Source organism: Sorex fumeus, unplaced genomic scaffold (genome assembly GCF_029834395.1).
Source record: "Sorex fumeus unplaced genomic scaffold, SorFum_2.1 ptg000009l, whole genome shotgun sequence".
Classification (NCBI taxonomy): domain Eukaryota; kingdom Metazoa; phylum Chordata; class Mammalia; order Eulipotyphla; family Soricidae; genus Sorex; species Sorex fumeus.
This window is the reverse complement of record NW_026606066.1, coordinates 11,107,742-11,118,742: the sequence shown is the minus strand read 5'-3', so window position 1 is coordinate 11,118,742 and position 11,001 is coordinate 11,107,742. Positions and strand designations below refer to the sequence as shown.

At 40.6% G+C, this 11,001-nt stretch overlaps 1 non-coding gene across 1 annotated transcript; it reads left to right on the top strand.

Moving 5' to 3' along the window:
* Positions 1–347: 347 nt before the first annotated feature.
* Positions 348–450, top strand: LOC130019891 (U6 spliceosomal RNA). Its single transcript, XR_008791942.1, has one exon. It is a non-coding gene; the product is annotated as a U6 spliceosomal RNA (small nuclear RNA).
* The last annotated feature ends 10,551 nt before the right edge of the window (positions 451–11,001 follow it).

The window sequence follows — 11,001 nt, the reverse complement described above, 5'->3', positions numbered from 1 at the left end:
GCCACATGCAAGGCAAACGCTCTACCCGCTGTGCTATCGCTCCAGCCCCTCAAGATTACTTTTCGGGGTGATGAAAACATTTTAAAATTGTGGTGATGGGTGATGGTTGTTTGTATTCTTTCATATATGAAAATCATTTAATTATATACTTAAAATGGGAGAACTGTATGATCTTTTTTTAGAAAGGGGGCCATGCTCTGTTATTTTGTCTTAAAAGTTTTTTACAAAGGCAGTACCCACGGAAAAGGTAACACTGTTGAATTTATGCAAGACATTTAGGGGTTTGTTATACATATCATTTTAATTTTTGTTTACTGGGTAAACATTATACATAAAAATAGAGTGGAGTGCTTGCTTTGGCAGCACATATACTAAAATTGGAATGATACAGAGATTAGCATGGCCCTGTGCAAGGATGACATGCAAATTTGTGAAGCATTCCTTATGTTTACTGGTTAAAGAAACTATGGTACATCTACACAATGGAATACTATGCAACTATTAGAAAAGATGAAGTATTGAAATTTGCTTATAAGTAGATGGAATGGAGAGTATCATGCTAAGTGAAATGAATCAGATAGTGAGGGACAGGCATACAAGGACTATACTCATTTGTGGAATATAAAACAACATAATGTCAGACTAACACCCAAAGACCGTAGAGACAAGGGCCAGGAGTATTTGGGGTGGAAGTCTGCCTCATGTGCTGACAAAGAAGGCAGTTAGGGTAGAAAAGGGACGATGAAGTTAGTGATGGTTGGAGGGATCCCTGGGGATGAGAGATGTGTGCTGATAGTAGGCAAAGGTCCAAACATGATGGCTTCTCAGTATCATGCAAACTATGATGCCCCAAAGTAGAGAGAGAGTAAGAAAGAATGTGCCAGCCATGAAGGCAGGGGGTGGGGTACAGTAGGAGTGGTGGGAGGGGTAATGGGGACATTGGTGGTGGAAAATGTGCACTAGAGAAGGGATGGGTGTTCGATCATTGTACGACTAAAACTCAATCATAAAAGCTTCGTAACTGTATCTCATGATGATTCAATAAAAAAAAATTTTTTAAATAGAATGGAGTTTCAAATTTAATACCCACACCCTGAAGCATAAGTTTGAGAAGGTATTCTCTTGTGTCTATTAATAGCAAAATGAAAAAAGGGGAAGAGAGTCCTACTTGCCTTTTGGGGTCCCTCCAATGCAATCAACCCTGAAGGGTAGCGGATATATTTTATTTTCTCTGCTGTTTATAAATTTTCTGAAGAGTAGTCAGGCAAAGATTGGAGAATGGGGGTGGGGGAACTGGAGTGATAACACAGCGGTTAGGGCGTTTGCCTTGCACGCGGCCAACCTGGCTTTAATTCCCAGCATCCCATATGGTTCCCTGAGCACCGCCAGGAGTAATTCCTGAGTGCAGAGCCAGGAGTAACCCCTGTGCATTGCCGGGTGTGACCCAAAAGGCAAAAAAAAAAAAAAAAGACTGGAGAATTGGGATCTGAAGAAAATACCCTCTCACCTTTCAAGGTTACCACATAAGTGATGGGAGCTCTGTACTGGGCAGATCAGAATCATGGGAAAAAATGCGAACTATCCAGGGATAATTCAGAGGTAAAAGTGTGAGACTGATGAAGTTGAGAATTTGATCCCACACCACCTCACATGCCTTTAGTTCAATTCCTATAGCTGCGTATTTTGGAAACTCTGGTGCCACCAGCCAAATGTGGCATCTCTGGAACATGGCAACTAAGTGTGCATGAGTACCACAACTAAAATGCATGAGCAACACAACAAAGTATGCAACCCTTGGTGAGCACTGCAACCAAAATATGAGTAAGCACATCAACTGTAGAGCAAAACCCTGATGAGCACCACAATCAAGGATGAGAGCACTATAGCCAAGAGTCTGCAACTTCTGGTTATCATCACCTTGAAGCAAAAGTGTTGGGGCAGGGAGAACTGGGGAATCAAAAAGTAAAATTAAAAAATGAATGCACAGAAGGGATATGAAAGGAGTAATGGGTATTATAGTGTCTGAAGGAACTTTATAAATATAAAATCCCAGGTACCCAAAAGATAGTACAGGGTTAAGGCACTTACTTTTATGTAGTCAATCGCAGTTTGATCCCTAAGACCACATGGAACACTGAGCACTGCCAGGAGTGATCCCAGAAAACAGAGGCAGGAGTAAGCCCCGAGCGCTGCTGGGTGTAGCACAAAAACCAAAAGTAAAATGAAACTCCAGAAAACAGAGATATAATTGTTTGTCTTCCATCATTAATTTTTTCCATAGATATTATAAACATACATGTAATAACAAAATCCAGTAGTTGTAAAGTGCTTTCTATGTTTATTATTCTGTTTCCAGATAATTAAGTAACTCAACCTCCATTTTACAATCAAAATCCTTAAGGTTAAAACCCCATTTAGGCACTAAAGGACACATCAGTGCTTCCAAGGTCAGGTTCTGAACTGCCACATGCCACTGGCCTCTGCAGGTGATACAAAAGGGATGTCTCCCTCTCCCAAAGTCACGACTGCTCTGGATGCCTGGGGACCCTTCCAGAAGATGGATGATTCAGGGAAACCTTTTCTTTCAGGTTCATTCAAACCCACTGTTTCCCATGAGCACTTTGGAGAATGGAATCCGCTGCTCATTCCCCACAGGGTTAGTTCCATGGCTGGTAACATCAGGAGGTGCCCCAGGAGTGGCCCAGCCTGTTACACAGCCACCTGCAAGCCCGCGGACTCATAAACAAGGGCCTTCTAATCTCGCAGTTGTCTCCCTGCTGGTCCACAGAGCCGTTAATCTTCTGCTCGGGGGCCAGAGCGTGACAGCCCCCGAAGGTCCGTGAAGCACTCTTTTCAAAGTGAAATCCTCAATCAAATAAATTGGAAGCAGACTTGGTCTAGATCCAGCTACAGGCCTCTCAGCCAGTGCTTGGGGCAACAGTTGGCTACACTTCACTTCCTGGGTTTCCTGAGTCCTCTGATCCAGTATATGCTTTTCCTCAATAAAACCACCGTTTAAAACTTTCATTCTTCCTGTTTGAAAATTGTGCTAGGGCATAATCACTTTGTCTGCACCAAAGAGTTCACAGAAAATTCCCTGGGCCTCTGTTGGCTACTTACCTTCAGGTTAAGATTTAGAACTGCCCACCTCCTTTTAAAAAGTCTCTTACCTTAGACTGCTACAACAATAATAGCTGGCAATGATCACGCTGGACAAGAACTGAGGGATAAAAGTAGGTAAGGGATATTATTGATAACCTTTCAGTAACAATATTGCAAACTACAGTGCCCAAAAGAAGAGAGAAGAGAGGTGGGGGGAAGAGAGAGAGAGAGCGAGAGCGAGAGCGAGAGAGAGAGAGAGACAGAGAGAGAGAGAGAGAAAGTGCCTGCCATAGAGGCAGGGGGTGGGTGGGGGTTGGGAGGTGATGGGAGGGAACCTAGGGACACTGGTGCTGGGAAATGTACACTGGTGGAGGGAAGGGTGTTGGAATACTGTATGAATGAAATCCAATCATGAACAGCTTTGTAAAGGTCTATCTCACAGTGATTCAATTAAAAAGTTTTTTTTTGTTTTTTTGGTTTTTTGTTTTTTAAAAAAAACCTCTTACCTTTCTCTAATAAGGACCATTTCTCTTGGTCTTCTCAGGTGACATTTTCTTTTAATTCTTCCAAAACACTGTTTGCACTTAGACACGCAGATTCTCTCTCTTCCCCTTCTCTTCACTGTCGTGATGACCCAGGGGTGGCAGAGATGGTCCTCATCAGGGACAGCACATCTGGTCATACCTAGTCACAGTACTTCACATACTTGGTCCTGGTGTTCTCTGAGCATCAAACTCCTTTTGTCATGGGACACACATGCACATGTGCCTTTGAAGGTGGTGATTATGTATTTCATTTTAGTTTTCAATCAGTCACCGGTGTTCACACATGCTCTCAGAGGTCACACTGCAGGATTGGTGCTCACGAGGTCTTCTAGTTTTGTGGTACATGCTTGGGTTCCACACTTTGTTGTGCCAGGGATTCCAGACTGCACTGCCAGCAGGACTGCAGCTTGGTGATTATGGCTGGCACTAGATATCAATCTCGCACTCTATTGTTGCCACCAAGCCAAACCCTGGACCCTATTCATTTTTCCAATTAGTGCTCACAGTTTCTCCTTACCTTTACCAGGAAGCCTAAGAGGGTTTCTGGAGGTCGTAATTTTTATTTTCTTCTTTTTCTATAAATTCTAAATCTGAAAAAAAATGCCAAGAATGATTTCTTTTTGGAGGGCAATGGCGAGGATAAGTTTTCTTTCTTTCTTTCTTTTTTATTTATTTATTTATTTATTTATTTATTTAGTGAATCACCGTGGGAAAGGTTACAAAGCTTTCAGGTTTAGGTCTCAGTCATGCAAATATCAAACACATTTCCCTTTACCAAAACTTATTTTTTACCATGAAGAACCCCAATAAAACCCCACCCCCACCCCTCCCAGTCCCTGTGGGGCAGATGAATTCTAGTTAACACTCTATCTGCTTTGATTAGATTCATTGTTTCAATAAAAGATTCACCACTATTATTTAGAGTTTACCACCCCCCCCCAAATCAGACATGCTGAAAAAGCATTGTGAAGTGATTTGCTTTCTACAGCTGGGTTCAAGAATTATATGTTGGTTTTGGATTTCTGCTATTTTACTTATTGACCCTGGAAGTATTTCTACTGAAAGTCAGCTAAGAAATTGGTTTCTGTGCTCTGGAGACGTGGCCGTGCTGGAGAGCTGCTAGTGGGGGGCAACTGGTGGCCTCGGTAGGGCGTGAAGGGTGGACCGAAACGCCCCCCTTCCCATGAGGTTTTAGTCGCCTCCAGTCCCCCGGCTCATACCTGCTATCCACAAAGCTCCCATGTGGCCGCCATCCTTCTTTCCAGAGAAGAGAGGGCGAATGGGGCAACACCCTTTCCCCTCTGGCAGACTTGATGGCCTGGATTAACGCATAGTCTGTTCACTTTTCTGCTCCAAGCTTCTGGGTTCTGCATTAAGTCCTTGAGCTTCTGGGGCTGTGGCCGTGCTGGAGAGCCGCTCGTGGGGGGCAACTGGTGACCTTGGTAGGGCGTAAAGGACGGACCGGAAAGCCCCCCTTCCCATGAGGTTTCAGTTGCCCCCACATCCCCGGCTCATGCCTGCTGTCTTTCTTTCTTTCTTTCTTTCTTTCTTTCTTTCTTTCTTTCTTTCTTTCTTTCTTTCTTTCTTAAGGGAAGCAAACGGAAAGTGAATTTCTAACATCTCTACAGTTTATATCAACAATACTATCAGAAGTCTGTTGCTAGGCACCTCTCCCCCCTCTGTTTATTTTATCTCTGAGGATAATGATGTGGAAGACATTAATGTTCTTTTAGTCTTTCTTCCCTCCAAGCATATGGTGGGGCTGTACTTCTCTGCCCCTTTAGAAGTGAGACCATGAGATTCGCTTTAGTGGCTGGAATGTGATAGGTGATGTGTATCATTTCTCAGAGACCCTGAGAACCAGAGTTTGACTCCGAAGGTCCCCTTCCCATGGCTACAGCAGACACAAGAATAAATGCTGGCACGAAGTCTCCAGAGTCAGTTCCAAGTGTGACAGTGATTAAAAGCACTCCCTTCCAGCCAGTAAGGATCGGAGGAAAACAAGCTTTTGTTGTGTTAAGTGCCTGAGTTTGGAAAATGTTTGTGACTATCCAGCACCTCCTGACAGATAAAATGTAGAAGAACCATAAGCAAATGTGGAAGAGCGTTATGGATCTATGACTTATCAGTACAGTACAAAAGTCTTTACATCTGATCAAGCAATCTCAGATGAAATATCAGTGGAATATAATTGCTTAGTAGTTGTTTGAAAGAGCTACTATATTCAAGGCAGTATTAATTAGGGCAACAAAATATTTGTTTTTTCAGATGACATTATAAAGTTCCAGATAATTCAAAATAGTCAAAATGCCTAAGATACTACTCAGATTTCTTCTATTACAATTTTACATGGTCTTTAAATATTTTCCAGAGATTATAAAGTTGTTACAGGATAGATTTCCAAAGAAGGTAAAATTTTGACTCTCCTCAGATAGAAAATGAGTATATGCCAGACCATAAAATAGCAATGATCATATCCATCTGATGATAATGTTTGCAAAGGTCTGGTACATTGCCTAGCACTGAGAAAACACTAAGGTAATTACTTATTCCTTTTTACTGTTTTATTTTTACTATATTTACTTGTTACTATTTAAGAAAATAGAGACTAACTTGCCCAACATTCCACTATTTGCTTCCTGGGGATGAACCCAGGGCCTAACACTCATGTATGCTATATTCCTATGCTTCAACAGTCTAAGTTCAAAGCTTTCAAGTTTTTAAAAAACTTTTTGAAACATTAGACATATTTTTTAAAATAATCTAACTGTAGCACTGTCCTCCCATTGTTCATCGATTTGTTCGAGTGGGCCCAGTAATGTCTCCATTGTGAAACTTGTTCTTTTTTTTTTTTGTGTGTGTGATCATTTCTTTTTTGTTTGTTTGTTTGTTTCTTTTTTTTGTTTTTACAGTTGTAGATTTACAATTTTTTGTGCTTGGGTTTCGATTATACAATGATCAGATACCCATCCCTCCACCAGTGCCCATTTTCCACCACCATGGATAATATCCCCCCACCCCCATCCCCCCATCCCGCCCTGCCTCTGTGGCAGGACAATCCCCTGTGTTCTCTCTCTCCTTTTGGGTGTTGTGGTCTGCAAAAGAGGCATTGAGTGGCAAACATGTTCAGTCCATAGTCTACTTTCGACATGCATCTCCCCTCCTGGGAGGATCCTCCAAACACCCTTTATTTGGTGCTCCCTTCTCTATCTGAACTGCCCTTTCCTCTAGGATACCCGGCTGGCCTCTAAGTTATGGAATAATCCTCCTGGTGCTGATCTCAGCTATTCTTGGGTATTAATCTCATACTTTGTGAAACTTGTTCTTATTGTGTTTGGCACATCGAATACGTCATCTAACATCTAGCAATATTGCTATTTTGCTGATATATACAATTTGATGAATTTTAATGTGTGTATAGATTAATCTATGATGATTTCCCTCTATTATTTGTTGCCTACTGTCTGAACCCCATAAAATATGGTGTGGTAATTATGGAAAATGGGAAATATATATATATATATATATATATATATATATATATATCTTGGAGAGCGCAGCAAGCTACCAAGAGTATCCCGCCTGCATGGCAGAGCCTGGCAAGCTACCCGTGACATATTCGATATGCCAAAAACAGTAACAATAATAGGTCTCATTCACCTGACTCTGAAAAAGCCTCCAATATGGCATTGTGAAAAACGAGTAAGGAGAGGCTGCTAAAATCTCAGGGCTGGGATGAATAGAGACATTACTGGCCCCTACTCGAGTAAATCAATGAACAACAGGATGACAGTGATACAGTGATACAGTATAGATTAATCTAACTACAACTCCAGTCAGGTTACAGGACTGTTCCAAAACTTAAAAAATTCTTTTAGGCTACCACCTTTTTGTGGAATAGCGTCCTATTCCTAGAAGTGCAAAGGTAGTGTTCCTGGCTTGTTACTGGGAGGATCATTTCCATAGGTGCTCACAGGACCATCACAGATTCACAAGGAATGAATCTAGGCTTCCTGCATCCAGTTTACTGAGTTATCTCCCAGTCCCCATAAGCTACGGTTATTTAGTCATAACTTTCTCCCCCTCCTGTCATTTATTGACCTGCTATACTTTTGTCTTTTTTAAGCATATCAAATAGATGTAACCACACAGATATAATTGTACATACAGAAAGAATATTTTTGGGGCCAGAGCAAAAGTGTAATGGGTAGAACATTTGCTTTGCACATGGCTGACTCACGTTTGATTCCTAGCATCCCATATGGTACCTTGAGCCCTGACAAGAGTGACACCTCCTGAGTGTAGAACCAGGAATAAGCCCTGAGCATCTCTGAGTATGGCCCCAAAACATAAACAGAAAAGGAAAGAAATAAAAAGAAGAGAAAAGAAGAGAAAAGAAAAGAAAAGAAAAGAAAAGAAAAGGAAAGAAAGGATATCTCTTCTCCCCCACCATCCTCCACCCATACCCACACACTTTGTTGGTAAGAACAAGCTGGTAGAACAATCACATAAGACATTACTAGGAGAAAAGAAATTTAATTACAGGCATATGGATAATCTACATGAATGCAAATTTTAAAGGAAGTGAGCCCAAAGCATAAATTCTTATCTTGAGCTAAGGAATGCGATAGAGACCTGGAGCATAAAGGAGAAAGGAATGGGAGTCAAATGAAAAAAAAGAAATAGTAATTAACTTTGTCCTACCTTGTGGGAAGGTCTCTCCAGTAGAAAGATTATTTCTGGAAATAACTCTAAATCTCTGGCTGTCTCCACTGCTCATTTTTTTAGTTAGTTAAGGGAGTTGTATAAGATTTCTGTTGAACATGCAAGGGCCTCGATTGACAACAGCACGAAATAATCCACATTCCAAAGTGATATGTCTTGAAAAGACTTGATCTGGACATTTTGGAGAACTTAATATGAACATTATGAACATATTTGGGAGATCTATCCTTTATAATCTTTAATAGAAATTGCTTAAGTGTTTTTATGGTCCTAGGGATTGAACCCAGGGCCCTATACATGTGAGGCATGTGCTCTACGATCGAGCTACTTCCTTGGCCGTAAATAAGTTAAATTTTTAAATAATTATAGATTGATAAAAATTGCAAATGTTGTATGGGAAAGGTCCAGTAGCTTCCACAAAACTACTCTTATGCTAGGCTCTTATAAAACTAGAGTAGCGTTGTAGCAGTGCTCCGCTCTCCCCCTCCCCCGCCCCCGTCCATTGATTTGTTCGAGTGGGCATCAGTAACGTCTCCATTGTGAGACTAGTTGGTACTGTTTTTGGCATATCGAATACGTCACAGGTAGCTTTCCAGGCTTTGCGGTGCGGGCGGAATACTCTTGGTAGCTTGCCAGACTGTCCAAGAGGGGTGGAGGAATCAAACTGGGGTAAGCTGCGTGCAAGGCAAAAGCCCTACCCGCTGTGCTATCACTCCAGTCCTTGAAGCTAGAGTACAATATCAAAAACAAGAAATAGGCTGAAGCTAGTACAGTGGGTAGGGAGCTTGTCTTGCCCATGGCTGACCTGGGTTTGACCCCCAGTATGACCAGGCGTGATCCCTGAACCCAGAGCCAGGAGTAAACTCTGAGCACCACCCAGTGTGGCTGTAAAACAAACAAATAAAAACCACAAACAGGAAATGGACATTGGCATGATTTATAACTTTCATTCAAAGTTCACCAGTTTTACATATACTCATTTGTGGGTGTGTGTATAGTTGTATATCTTTAATCACATGTGTAGATTCATATAACTACCAGTACAATTAAGACACAGAACTGGCCATAACTATAAAAATGAACTTACATATAATTAAACATATAATTACATATAATTAAACACAATTTACCCTTTCCTTCATTTAAAAAATATATTTATTTTTTACAGATTATTTGTGAAAAGTTCAATACATTTTTTTCATCCCCCCCCATTATTCTTTTTATCACTGTTCCTGAAAGTAACTTTGATAATAATATAGAGAAGGGTATACTTTGAATGATCCATTCCAGAGATCAGGTGGGCTGGGATCTTGGCGCTCCCTAAGGCCAAGCATGAACTATGGCCATCATTGAAAATTCCAAACTATTACTATTCTTGAGCCAAATGGCAGAACTTTACAAAATTTTCCTTGTTAATAATTTTCAAAAATCAAATTTTAATAAAAATTAGGACATGCTAGTTCTCTAAAAATGTCATATTTGGATATTATGAACTATGAAATTGAGTAAGTCAAACTTTTAAAGTTAAAAAAAACTTTATTAAGGAAAAAGTGATTTCTAAACCCACAAAATTTTAGTGATTTCTCTGGGTTCTTTCCCCCACCAACCAATCAAGTTTATTTATTAAGGTTAGAATAGTTGTTGATAATCCATCTCCATTGATTAATTTGTTTGTACACTAGAATAAAATATTTAAATTTTTATTCTTTAAAATTTTTCTTAGAAGGGTGATACCGGGTGGTGCTCAGGGCTTATTACTGGCTGTATGCTCAGGGATCACTCATGGCAGGGCCAGGGAGACCATATGGGATACTAGGGATTGAATCCAGATTTGATCCCCAGCAAATGCCTTACCTGTTTGACTCTTGCTTTCTTTAATATTTTGTGTCTGAGCACTGTGATTTATAATGTTAATGCTTTGGGAATGCAATGTTTCTATACCACATCTACCACAATAGTGCTAGTACCCTTTCCTCACTATCTCTAAGTTCCCTCTCACCACCCCACCCCCTTACTTGTAGAGACAGACTCTCAGGGTCTGTTATCATTGCCCATTGTTGATTTCCAAGCAATTTCCTTATATTCCATGTATGAGTGAGACCATTCAGTATTTGTTTTTTTCCTTCTCACTTACTTCCCTCTGTATGTTGCCCTCCCATTTCATTGAAGTTGTAGCAAACTGTAATATTTCATTATTGCAGAGTGGCATTCCATTGTGATATAAACCTCCGTTTTTTCTTTTGTGCACTCATTCCTTTTTTTTTCCCCTACAGAAAGAGCACTTTGGAGGTGCAGGAGTAAGAACCAGGCAACTATTCAGCCATATCCATATGTTGGGAAACTCTATTTTCCATTGACCCCACTCATATTTTTCTTTGTATGCTGGTTCTGTCTTGGATTAACAATTATTGTAAATAAATATTATTTATTTGTGAGAAGGGTCCCAATCCCTTGCTGAGGCTATTCCACTTGCATTCTCTCTGGCTAGTCTTTGTTGACAAGACATAAAACAGAAGAACAACCATGATGGAATTTTTCTTTTAGAGTCTGGACAGAAAAATTTCACTCTGTTTCTGAAGGCATATCTTATTTGAGGGTCCATCGTTAGAATAATAGAGAAACTACCAAT